The sequence below is a fragment of the Felis catus genome, chromosome B4 (assembly GCF_018350175.1).
Source record: "Felis catus isolate Fca126 chromosome B4, F.catus_Fca126_mat1.0, whole genome shotgun sequence".
Classification (NCBI taxonomy): domain Eukaryota; kingdom Metazoa; phylum Chordata; class Mammalia; order Carnivora; family Felidae; genus Felis; species Felis catus.
The window spans coordinates 116127272-116140628 of NC_058374.1; the positions used below are offsets into that span (position 1 = coordinate 116127272).

The 13357-nt window shown below is 43.5% G+C and overlaps 1 protein-coding gene, 1 long non-coding RNA gene and 1 pseudogene across 5 annotated transcripts in view; 2 read left to right on the plus strand and 1 right to left on the minus strand.

Annotated features, from left to right (window-relative positions):
* The window catches only part of TMCC3 (transmembrane and coiled-coil domain family 3), a 329016-nt gene that overhangs the window by 254947 nt on the left and 60712 nt on the right, over positions 1–13357 (minus strand). The gene's annotated exons all lie outside the window — the stretch shown is intronic.
* LOC111561404 lies at positions 1073–13181 on the plus strand. Its single transcript, XR_002743981.2, has 2 exons — positions 1073–1296; positions 12710–13181. It is a non-coding gene; the product is annotated as an uncharacterized LOC111561404 (long non-coding RNA).
* LOC101091292 lies at positions 2605–5933 on the plus strand (annotated as a pseudogene).

The following is a 13357-nucleotide window of genomic DNA, read 5'->3' on the forward strand; positions in this document are numbered from 1 at the left end:
ATAAAGAACGAGACTCAATCTTTCCACAGGACCTCAGTGTCTAACCATGGGAGATAAATACCACGTTCAGGAAGATGTGATAAATGCTGTGAGAGAAGATATATACGGTGCTAGGGTGGCAACAGGATCATGGAATGGCACAGAGAAATCAAGGAATGCTTGCCGGAGAAGAGGAAACTCAGGGAGCATAGAAGCAGCTAGGCCAAGAAGGTAGAGGGAGGGCTGGTGTTCCTGGAAGAGAGAACAGCACATGGAAGGAGACGGCACAGGTGAGACGCTGGGCCGTAGAGTCAGGAAGATCCAGGATACGTTGCAGCTCCACCACTGGTTACGTAAGTGACCCTGCAAGTTAATTAATAGTTTCCAGCCTCATCTTTTTTATCTGTAAAATGGAAATATCAAATTGTACCTCCTCACAGGGGATTCGATGAGGTAAGCACTTAAGAAAAGCCTAATAAACACAGCTATTCTCATCAAGATGATTTTAATAGAAAGGGGTATAAGAATTGAGAAAAACATTTGATCTTTGCACTTTGCCTTGAATTTGATCTCAACTGTCAGCCTTATCGTCCAATATTCACGTCCAATAAAATGATGATGTCTGGGAATGTAAACTGATGTAACCTCTTATATATAAATACATGTGTTACAGCCAGGGTTAGATTCATTTGTGAGGAACCAAGACCCAAAATGATGATTTAAACAAAATTAAAATGCATTTCTTTTGTATGTCAAAGTCCAGAGGTAGGCAGTGCAATGCCAAGGAAGCCAGCTCTGGTCCATAAAGTCCTCACAGAACCAAAAGTCCTCCAGGACACGGTGCCCACATCCTTCAAGGAGGCCCTTGTTCTCATGATCCAATGTGGTGGCTAGAGCTCGGGTGACCATAACTGTGTTCCAGGCAGAAGGATGGAGGAAGAGGTAAACAAGAAAGAGAAGGCAAAGGGCACACACCAGTTTTTTCAAAAGGATCCGAGAGGTTCCCCAACAACCCTTGCACTCACATTCTATCAGCCAGAACTAGCCACCTAGCCTCCTCTGGTGACCAGGAAGGCTGGGAAACAGAGTCTTTATTCTGGACGGCTATGTACCAGCTAAAACTGGTGGGTTCTGAAAAAGAGAGAATGAATGCTGCGCACAACTGGCAGTTGCTGCCACAACATTCCATATACCAGAAACTCAAAATACAATAGATGGATATTTTAAAAGGAGGGCATCATTGACATCACTAAATGCCAGTTATGAGAATTTGCTGCCAGGAATGCCAAGCCTATCGGGAGAACTGGATACACAGAGGTGAGCCACAAAGGAGATGGAAAGAGCTGTTCATAAGTTGCTTGGAGATAACTAGTTTATCAACAGCACTTTTTCTCCGCTTTGTGGGTGAGAATGTGAAAAAGTTAACTGATGCTTTCAGAGAATAATACAATGGTCAAGGTAGGCATATTCTTCGATCTAGTAAACCCATCACTTGTATTTTCTTCAACAGTGAAATGTACATATGTTTGCTGAAAAATATTCACTGAGAAAACAGATACTTAAATATACTGTAGGTCTGAATTACCATACAAAACACTGGCATATATTATATAGCCATTAAAAATTAAAAAAACATGTATGGGGTGCCTCAGTCGGTTAAAAGTCCAACTCCTGATTTTGGCTCAGGTCATCATCTCGTGGTTCTTGAGTTCAAGCTCCATACTGGGCTCTGTGCTGACAGTGCAGAGCCTACTTGGGATTCTTTCTTTCCCTCTCTCTACCCCTGCCCCCACTGGTACACACACGCTCTCTCTCTCAAAATAAATACACTTAAAAAAATGTTCAAAAATTTTCTTCTGAAGCAAATAGAAATTTTTTTGATTATACTACTTTAGATTATTATAGATGTACATTAAATGTATAAAGATGTGGACATGAATTTAACTTTTTAACACTGACAGACTGATTAAGGGTTCCAATCCCCAGCCCAGTGAAAAGCTAGATGGGTTTATATAAAGTTACAGGGCTTTAAAAAATATAAATAACTCTCTGTTCTGTGTTCTCAAAGAATAAAAAAAAAAAATGTCATCAACAGTGCAAACTTAGTTAAAATGACATCATGTATGACTTTAACCACAATAGTAACTAACTACAAAGCTGACTATTCTGAATTCACCTCCTTTCCTGTCTCTGTATCCTTGATGGAACTAATGAGTGGATTACTGACAATACGGAAACTACGAAGCAAAGGAGTAACTATAACAGTTAAAAAAAACAACAGGGGACAAAGTAAGTAAACCAAATGATCAAAATAAGATCCTCAGTTTCAAAATAATAATTAAAACTGCAATCTTTTTTTATTAACTAAAAAACTTTTTTTTTTCTTGTTTTATTTTATATTTGAGAGCAACAGAGAGCAAGCAGAGGCGGGGCAGGGAGACGGAGACAGAATCTGAAACAGGCCCCAGGCTCGAGCTGTCAGCACAGAACCCGAGGTGGGGCTTGAACTCATGAGCAGTGAGATCATGACCTGAGCCAAAGTCAGACGCCTAACTGACTGAGCCACCCAGACGTCCTTATTTTATTTTTTTTTAATGTTTACTTATTTTTTGAGAGAAAGAGAGAGAAAGAGAGACAGTGTGAGCTGGGGAGGCGCAGAGAGAGGGAGACACAGAATCCGAAGCAGGCTCCAGGCTCCGAGCTGTCAGCCGTCTCACAGAGGCCATCCAACAGAGGCTGTGAGATCATGACCCGAACCGAAGTGAGACGTTTAACCCGCTGAGCCGTCCAGGCGTCCCCAAACTGCAATCTTTTACAAAAGGTTTGCTTCCTCTGAAAAACTCACATGCTCTCTTCTCTCCAAGAGTGTGAGTTACGTACCTTATCATGACTCCCTTTGGCCATGGCTGCCAGGAAGTTCTCCATAACAATCAAAGAGCCTACCTTCGCTCTTTCTCTTCAGTGAGGCAGCTGAGCGGTTTGGCAGTGGCGGTGGCCTTGTGCAGATGCAGAGACACAGATCTTTGTGAAGACCCTGATGGGCAAAGCCACCACCCTTGAGGTCAAGCCCAGTGACACCACTGACAATGTCAAAGTCAAAATCCCAGACAAAGAGGGCACCCCACCTGTCCAGCAGCATCTGATTTTCGCGGGCAAACAGCTGGAGGCTGGCCACACTCTGTCAGACTACCATATCCAGAAAGAGTCCACCCTGCACTGGTGCTTCGCCCATGGGGCGGCATCATGGAGCTTTCCCTCCACCAGCCGGCCCAGAAACACACCTGTGACAAGAGGCTCGGCTGCAAGCCTCATGCTCACCTGCACCCTTGTGCGATCAACTGCCGCAAGAAGAGCAGTGGCCACACCGACAACCTGCACCCCAAGAAGAAGGTCAAGTGAGGTCCTCCACTGGCTCTTCCTTTGCCCACGGGGAAGCCTCCTGCCTGAGCCCCAAGGCCCTGGGGCCTCGATAAAGTTTCCCTTAAGCACCATGGACACATAATAGTTTGCATTCTCTTTCCCTTGGCTCTGATTTTTCATTTTCTAGACCCACTTCATTAATGTCATTATTATACATCTGTTGAAAATCACTTCAATTTTTTTTAAAGGAGTAGCGTAAGTCAAATAAACAAATTCTCTGGAATCTTTTACGTTCCATCAAAAATTGCATATACTTTAGCTCCTCCTAAGAGAGCTCGTCAGAACTATCCACTATTCCCAAGCTCCTATGACATGCACTTTTTTTTTTTTCCACTGGGGTTAGTCTGGTATTCAAAGGCCATAGAAGTTTTATTCGTTATAGAACAGATACTGCTTGACTTGGCCAAGCCGGCTGCTGCCTTCACCATCACCGCAAAGAGACATTCTGCCTTAACACACAAACACCATGTTTCATTCCGATACCGTGCCTGCGGTTACAAAGTGATCGCTATCATTTTCTCAGCAGAAAAAGTACATTCTATTGCAATTCTCCATCACAGATATTTCAAGCCACCTAATATATGCCCCCTTAAAACACTGAACTAGCTGCCTTTGTAAAAGACTGTTGATTTTTATCCTGCATGAATTTTACAAGATAGACAACAAAGGTAAAAATACCAGGAGATTCAACAGCTCTCTCTGGTTTTATTTAAAGGAAAAATTATTCTTTTCTCTCTACAAGGACATCTTGTTTTTCCTTTTCTATCCATACCACCATTTCACGTTTTGAAAATCACATAATATACAAATAATCCCAAACCCAGCAAAACGCAAGAAGGTTCTCATGGAAATTAACTCTTGTAGCCCAAAGGGAGGATTTCTGATACACTGTTTCATGGCACGTGCATTTATAAATTCTCTCAGGAATATCTGTCAAGCACCTGCTGTGTGCCTGGCACCAGGCGAGGTCTACACTCTACCTGCCCTTTTCCTACACAATGTCGTTGTGGGGAACACAAACACATCAGCCGAGTTGATTTTCTGCTTGCGCACTATGGTACGGTTGCACCGGCTTAAGTTTTTAAGGATTCTTGTACCTCCAGCCTCTTCAGTGTTCTCACGCAACCGGTGTCTTCTCCGGCACCCAGACCTCCTCCATGAATTCATGCCTGCACACCAGCAACTCTTGGGGCACTGTTCCAGTGCCGCGGCCCGAAGCAGTTACGGGGTGGTACCTGTTTTGTACCAGCTGGTAAGTATCTGCAACAGCGTCCCTGGTGGGCTCCACCTTATTCCAGGTTTGGCCCACAGAGCCAACGCTGCAGCCCCATTTGCCCACCTCACCCATTTCTCCCCGTCCTCTCGTGCCCCCTCCACCCTTCGGCTGCACACAGCAAACTCTGCAGATCAAAGACTCCCTCTTCGTTTCTCTCCAGAGGATCGAGGTCTCCGCTTCTCCATTCTGTGACAACTGAAGACGACCAGCTGGGGCTTGTGCCCCTCCCCACAAGGGGATGTTCAAAATGTCCACTTTGTAGGTAGCACCAAGTACGTAAGAGCATTCTCTCTTTTATTATCATGACAAATCTGGAATCATCACAAGGACGCTGCTTAAAGCGAAAATGTGCCACAAAGAAAATGCAACTGTGGGGAACGAGACAATCCACACCAGGGTTTGAAAATTATTCCAACTAGCGACCAGCACTTCGCGCAAGCAGCAACCCCAAATGAAGGCACTGGAGGATGCAGAATCTGAGAAACTGCTCCAGCAATGCCCATACAAAGCACTGGCCTTCATGCTCTGATGGTAATGCACTCATTTCTCCAACTTCTAGCACACTAAACGCAAGTGTAGTTTAATGATGGCAACTGGATTGAAAGGTAATTGGAAGCTGAAAATAGACACTTTGCTTCATTATAATAATCCTCTACCAGAAATGTTTGTTGTGTAAAAAAAAAAAAAAAGCACTATTCCCTAGGCACCTGTTTACAAAGGAATTGCCATTCAAGATTTTAAGGGTATAACCATTAACACTTTTTAAGTCATGAATGCTAATAAGCTTATAAAAAAAACAAACACATCTGCATTTATTTAAAAATTTTGATTTTGATCAAGGACTCAACATGACTGAATCCTATTTCAGGAACATAAAAATGTGAGAGCGATAAATTCAAACCATAAGCCTATTCTGCTCACCTGATTTCTTTCTAATGCCATTTTCTTCTCTCTTGTTCAAGTAGGCATCATGCCCAGCACACAGCCCAGTGTGGTGCTTAAACTCAGACCCTGAGATCAAGAGTCAGACACTCAACTAACTAAGCCCCCCAGGTGTCCCAAAGCAATTTTTTTCTACTCCTCTTTTCATTCCTATTCATTCCCCAAAATCAGGCACCCTACCATGCTTCATACAACTTCTTATGAGAGGCAAGACGTGAACAGCTAATATCATCCTAAATGGGGAAAAACTGACAGCCTTCTCTCTGTAGTCAGGAACAAGACAGGGATGTCCACTCTCACCACTTTTATCCACCATAGTACTGGAAGCCCTAGCCACAGCAATCAGACAACAAAAAGAAATACAAGGAGTCCCAATCAGGAAAGAAGAAGTAAAACTTTCACTATTTGCAGAAAACATGACAATACATAGAGAAAACCTGAAAGACTCCACCAAAAAACTGCTAGAACTGATAAATTCAGTAAAGTGGCAGGATACAAAATCAACATACAGAAATCTGTTGCATTTCTGTACACCAATAACGAAGCAGCAGAAAGAAAAATTAAGGATTCAATCCCCTTTACAATTGCACCAAAAATAATATGATATCTAGGAACGAACTTAACCACAGAGGCGCAAGACCTGTACTCTGAAAACTATAAAACACTGATGAAAGAAACTGAAGAGGACACAAAGAAATGGAAAAACATCCCATGTTCATGGATTGGAAAAACAAATATTGTTAAGATGTCAATACTACTCAAAGCAATCTACAAGTTTAATGCAATCCGTATAAAAATACCAACAGCATTTTCACAGAGCTACAAAAACAACCCTAAAGTTTGTGTATATATTACAAAAAGACTTTGAATAGCCAAAGTAATCCTGAAAAGAGCCTGAAAAGAGTTAACGAATTTAACTAAAAACTTAAGAGGCACCTGGTTGGCTTAGTCGGTAGAGCGTGTGACTCTTGATCTCAGGGTTGTAAATTCAAGCCCCACACTAGGTGTAGAGATTGCCTAAAAATAAAATCTTAAAAAAGAGAGAGAGAGAAAGAAAAACTTAAAAAAAAAAAAAAGAGGCTGGGTGCACAGAGTAAGGGAAGAGACAAAATCGTCCAACATTTTTTTCTCTTATGCTACCCCTACAGTCTGCCCAGCCTGTGGAGGTACACTGGGGGGTGATGGTGATGTGATGGTCAGGTAATGATGACAGCAGCTACAATTATGTATCTACTCTGTTCCAGACATGTCAAAAATATATTCTAACTCCCTCTCTCTCTCTCTCTCTCTCTCTCTCTCTCTCTCTCTCTCTCTCTCTCACACACACACACACACACACACACACACACACACACACACCCACCAATAAGGAATACTTTTAAAATCATTTTTGGGGGGACGCCTGGCTGGTTCAGTCAGTTAAGTGTCTGATTCTTGATCTCGGCTCAGGTCAAATCTCTTGGTTCATGAGATTCAGCCCTGCATCAGGCTCTGCATTGACAGTGCAAAGCCTGCTTGGGATTCTCTCTCTCCGTCCCGCCCCCATGCTCACGCACGCGTGCTCTCTCTCTCTAAGTAAATAAATTCAAAAAACACTTTAAAAATATAATTTTTTGATTGCAAGTAACAGAAAACATGGCTAACTGTAGCTTACAGAAATGGGGCTCTATTTTCCTTGTGTAACAAGAAATCTGGATATAAAGAATTCCAGGGATGCTTGGGAGCATGCTTAGGCCAAGGGGTTGCTGTCTCTGTGACTCTCTGGGTCTCCCCCATCGCAGTCATGAAGTGGCTGCAGTGGTTGCCACACATCACATCCAAGCACGGCTACATTCAGAGCAGGAAGCAAGAAGGAGCACAGGAGGAGGTTCTCCTCCCCAACCCCCCTCTTGCCCAGGAAGAAAATCTCCCAGTAGCCCCCCTGCAGACTTCCCCTACATCTCAGACCAGAACGCACTCACATACTTGTCTCTAAGCCCAGGGGCATGGCCCATTTTCCTGAGTTTAAGTGACTTTTGCCTGACTTTGGTAGTGGCTTTGGGGCAAACAAGATACAGCCTGGCACAGTGCTATCATCTCTAACCTATAGCTGAGCAGACCAGATCTCAGTGAGGTGAGGTGACCGTGACCTGCCAAAGGTCACAGGTGGTAAGTGGCGGAGCAGGGATTCAAAACCAGGGATCAGGCTGTTTGTTATTCCACTGAACGGCCTCTCTGACTCCAGCGGTCCCTCCTGCTGGGACCCAATCATCTCTACTTAGGAAGCCCCCCTCTTTTTTTCTTTCATTTTGTTTTTCTTAAGATAACCACACTAAGTCTGTGAATTCAACAGAAGAACTAAGTCCAAATCGGTTGGGTCAAAAGCACCTGAGGTATGGATGTTTCTGCTCTGCAGAGAACAGTCACATCCTAATCACCTGGATCAGGGGTTGGACCCCTTTAACCCAAAGGTCACCAGGGGAGCAGCCATCCTGTTAACGGAGCCACAGGGACTGCAGGTAACAGAGACACGGGGCAAGTGAAGCCTAACAAAGACGTCATCCTCAAGAGTGAGGAGCAAAGCCTTTTGTAAAACTGCAGGCGTCCAGCGTGCACCTCCACCTCGGTCCCAGGCGGCACTGGGCATTACTTAGTGTTTTACTGCAGGCACCGGGAGGCAGCAGGGGGGGCAGACAATGAAAGGTTCCCAGGGCACACACTACTGCCTGGGCAGCTTTCTTGACCCCTTGGAGCTCCGCTGCCCTTAACCATACAACGGAAATAACAGCAGAACGTAGGTCACTGCACTTCTTTGAGAATTAAAAGATACAATACACGTTAGAGGATTAACAAAACGCTCACTGGAAGAACATCAGTACAGGAGAGGTGGAGTGATACTGGCAGGAGAAACAAACGAATGCTTGCCCCGTAACCTCCAGGGTTTGAAAGATTTCAAGGCACTATCAATTTGCCTCACTATCCTCTCAGCTCTGAGCTTAAAAGTCTGCCTACCTTCTCCCTAAAATCACTCGACTGTGAACAATCACCCCCAAAACAACCCACAGATAAAGTGTAAAATTTGGTATCACGCATCTTGTTTTATTTTTATTCTGTGTATATGATTTCTTGTGTATTTGTGCGTGTGTATAAAGTATCCCAAGGAATCAAGAGAATGTACATACATTTTACGTGCATTTTACATACGAAGATAATAATGAAACACCCACATACCCACCCCATAGTTTACAAAAAAGAGTGATATCCGTATATTTGAAGCCCTTTGTGTCTTTCTATAATTCCTGGGCCCTTCCTCCCTCCCCCACGACCTCCTCCCTACATAGGTAAACATCAATCTGGATTCTGAGTTAATCATTCTGCTTTCTTTTTTTTTTTTTTTTTTTTTTAATTTTTTTTCAACGTTTATTTATTTTTGGGACAGAGAGAGACAGAGCACGAACAGGTGAGGGGCAGAGAGAGAGGGAGACACAGAATCGGAAACAGGCTCCAGGCTCTGAGCCATCAGCCCAGAGCCCGACGCGGGGCTCGAACTCACAGACCGCGAGATCGTGACCTGGCTGAAGTCGGACGCTTAACCAACTGCGCCACCCAGGCGCCCCTCATTCTGCTTTCTTTATAGCTTCATCACATATATATGTATTTGTAAGCAATAAATCATTTAATTTTGCTTTATTAAACTTCACGTAAGTGAAATTACATAGTAGGTATTCTTCTGCAACTTGCTTTTTCACTGAATATTCATTTTTTTAGTTTTACGTGTTTATACACATAATTATACTTCATTTTCACTGCTATTATAATATAGCAATATAATCTGTTGTAGGAATATGTCACTCTTTACTCACCCATTCTCCTGTTTTTGGATATTGCCTTGTTAACCTCAAGATAGACAGGCTTACACAGATCCTAAATATTTAGCATAACCATACAATTTACCCTCTAAACTGAGCCACGTTTGAGAGTGAAGGGGAATGCTATTAATAATTACACCAAGGGGTGCCTGGGTGGCTCAGCTGGTTAAGTGTCTGACTCTGGATTTCAGCTCAGGTCATGAAGTCACTGTGGGACTGAGCCCTGCATTGGGCTCTGCACTGAAGGCACAGAGCCTACTTGGGATTCTCTGTCTCCCTCTCTCTCTGCCCCTCCCCCACTTGTGCTTTCTTTCTCTCTCTCAAAATAAATAAAAAATTACAAAATATATACAAAGACAACAGGCATAAACAAGATTGCATGTCACACCATAAATACTGAATATTTTCTCAGGATTTCTTTTTTTTTTTTAATTTTTTCAATGTTCATTCATTTTTGAGACAGTGAGAGAGCGAGAACACAAGCCACGAGCAGAGGAAGGGCAGAGAGGGAGATACAGAATCCGAAGCAGGCTCCAGGCTCTGAGCTGTCAGCACAGAGCCCGACACAGGGCTCAAACCCACAAACCATGAGATCATGACCTGAGCTGAAGTCGGACACTCAACTGACTGAGCCACCCAGGCGCCCCGATTTTCTCAGGATTTCTTAAGCATTCTCCTAAAGTGAAGACTGAGGCATTTAAGTCCAAGCCTGCTTCACTGTGGTTATTAGTTCACACTTCAGAAGTTGTTAGATTCTGCATTTGGTATATAACCCTGAAGGAAAGTCCTAACAATTATTCTTTCTATCCTGGGAAGAAGAAAAGCAAATTCTTTAGGAGGTAGATGGGAAAAATGCAGAGCTTCCCCGCCTCTGCTATCTCAGATATTCAGTTTATCATCATGGTTTGAAGAAAATTCCAACTACAATGATAACAGCAAAGATAAAATTTTATTTTTTTATATGTTTATTCATTTTTGAGAGAGAGAGAGAGAGAGCACGCAAGTGTGAGCACATGAGCGGGGGAGGGGTAGAGAGAGTAGAGGACAGAGGATCTGAAGCAGGCTCTGCCCTGACAACAGTGAGCCCCATGCGGGGCTTGAACTCATGAACCATAAGATCATGACCTGAACCAAAGTTAGATACTCAACCAACTGAGCCACCTAGGTGCCCCAAAGATAGAATTGTAAAGGCCTTAAAATCCAAGTCCTTGTTCTGAGCCAGGACAGGAATAATGGCTTAGTACCTACTGCCTCACTTAATCTTGACTACAACCCTGTGTGGCAGATGTGGAAAATGAAGCTCACAGAGGTAGAGCAACTTGTCTAAGGTCACACTGCACAAAAGGGGTAGATATCAAACACCGTCTCTAAGTAGGTAACCATACAATTTATTACACACCCATTTTGTATAATAAATGACATGTTGGGGAGTGAAAAGGGGGTGTTGTTACAGCAACGGCACCAGGAAGACAGGTGTAAACCGGGACTGTCCAAGGCACACGAGGACATGCGATCACTCCAGTTCTAGCTTTCCAAGGCGCTGTTGTAACCTTCCAGGTTTAGACACAAGTGATTGGGGGACTGGTCAGATTTTGGATCCAGATTTCTGCTGTTCACATTCCTTCTGGGTGGAGATGCACCTCCCCTGAAGGATATTTATAGTCCCTTACCCCTTCCTCTTCAGGCCAGCTGCAAGACCTGGGAAGCATCCAGTAGCATCCCTGCATCCAGCACAGCAGGTTGGAGAGGATCATAGTTTGCATCCCCGAGATTCATAATTAAATTAGAGCAACGCTCCTCCCCCCAAAGCATCTGAACAAGCATCGCCTGTTCCGGGCTGCCAGCAGCAGAATTAATGTCCCATTCACTGGAGCAGTCACAGCTCTGAGAGGCCGAGACCACATTCTCTGACTGGGGGATCTGCAGCCCCCTCCTTCAGCAGGTCCCTTGAGACCCCCAGCCTCACTCCTATCTGCCCACATGTGTGCTCACACTCTGTCTCCCCCTACCCTCTCTCTCTCTCACACACATACACACACACGATAGTTTTTTTTTTTTTAAGAAACGTTTTGTCATTCGTCAAGAAACACCACTGAAGATATGTACACTTTTCTGTATGTTTCTTGTAAGATTTTATTTTTAAGTAATCTCTACGCTCAACGTGGGGCTTGAACTCCCAACCCCGAGATCAAGAGTCACACATTCCACTGAATGAGCCAGACAGGTGCCCCTTTATATATGTTATACTTGAAGATAAAAGGTTTACTTTCTAAAAGTCTAAAACTAAACAAAACAAAACAAAAACCTAAAACAAAAGCCTCTTTTAGTCAAGTACTCTGTTACCTGTACCAAAATTATTTTCACTGTTAAACTACCTGTGTGACCTTGGACCTTGGGCAAGTCCCTTAATTTCTGTGTGTCTATTTATCTATAATATCACCTAATGTTGTAGAGTGAACATAAGAAGTACTGGATACAAATACATGAAACATGCTTAGCGAGTGCTCGGCACACAAGTAAGCCCTGAAAAAATGTTAGCTGTCTGACTTAGTGGTATTCCACCCTGGGACTTCTATCTCTATCATCTTCTCTGGACAGGGCAAGGGCGAGGGCATAATGAAATGGACAAATTCATCTAACCCTATTGGGGGGCAAAGGAAAGGAATGGGTGAACCCCTTCTGGAGGACAATCTGGCCATATGTACCAAGACCCCAAAAATGTGTGTACCCAGTAATCACGCTCTAGGAATCTATCCTAAGGAGATGAGGCATGCCAACAAGATTCATGTCCGGCATCACTGTTACTTATGGGCACTTGCATGTTATATATAAAAGTCAATATCTGGAAACAATTTTTATACCAGGAAATCGTTAAAGAACTTCGAATGACATGGGAAAGTTGAACATAAAAGCAAGAGGACAGGGCGCCTGTCTAACTCAGCGGGAAGAGCATGCAACTCTTGATCTCAGGGGATGTGTGTTCAAGCCCCATGTTGGAGATAGAGCTCACTAAAAAAAAAATAAACTTTAAAAGCAAGAGGCCTATCCATAACCATTAAAAAACAATATGCATAAAGAAGAGTAGAAGAAATTAAACCAAAATTTAAGCTAATTAGGAGGATAGTGCTACAGTAATCTACATTGTTTCCTTATACTTTTCTATATTTTTAATATTTTGTAAGTTTATATTACCATTTATAACCAGAAATATAAATGTTAAACAAAGAATTTGTGTCCTCCCAAGGCCTCTGAGGTTTTGGCCAACTGCAAACGATCATATCTGACGAAGGACACTACACAATGGAAGATGCCTGAAGGAAGGTGACTGACAGTCTGGCAAAAGGCTTGAACAACAAGCCACAGAAGAATGGCAGAAGGAACGGGATGTGCACCCTGAGGAAGCTATCATGTGGAAGAAGGATTACACTCACTCCACGAGGCTCCAGGGGGTCGAACCAAGACTATGGGCCAAAGGTGTGAGAAGGGGAGCACACACACTGTATGATCATGCTATCAACCTCAGGCTTCCTTCCTGCCCACCAGTAAGGAGCTCCGCCAGAGGTGGCCAGTGGATTCTTTTGTGAGCATGTGGGCAACAATACAACACCATCCTGAGTCCATCTTCTACCGGCCTCCCAGACCAGTGCACTGTGCACAACCAACCACATGAGTCAGGATCCCTGAAATTCATACAATGAACATCAGCCTGGGCTTAAGTTAAGTACCTGGCTCTCCTTTTAATCTCTCTCCCATGCCCTGTAAGCAAGTGTCCTCAGATTTTACACATATTGGGCCATTTCTCTCCATTTTATCTGCTTGACCATCTTAGCCCAAGCTGCCATCACCTCTCTCTTCCATGGACCACTAAAAATGGCCTCCTAACTAGTTTCTC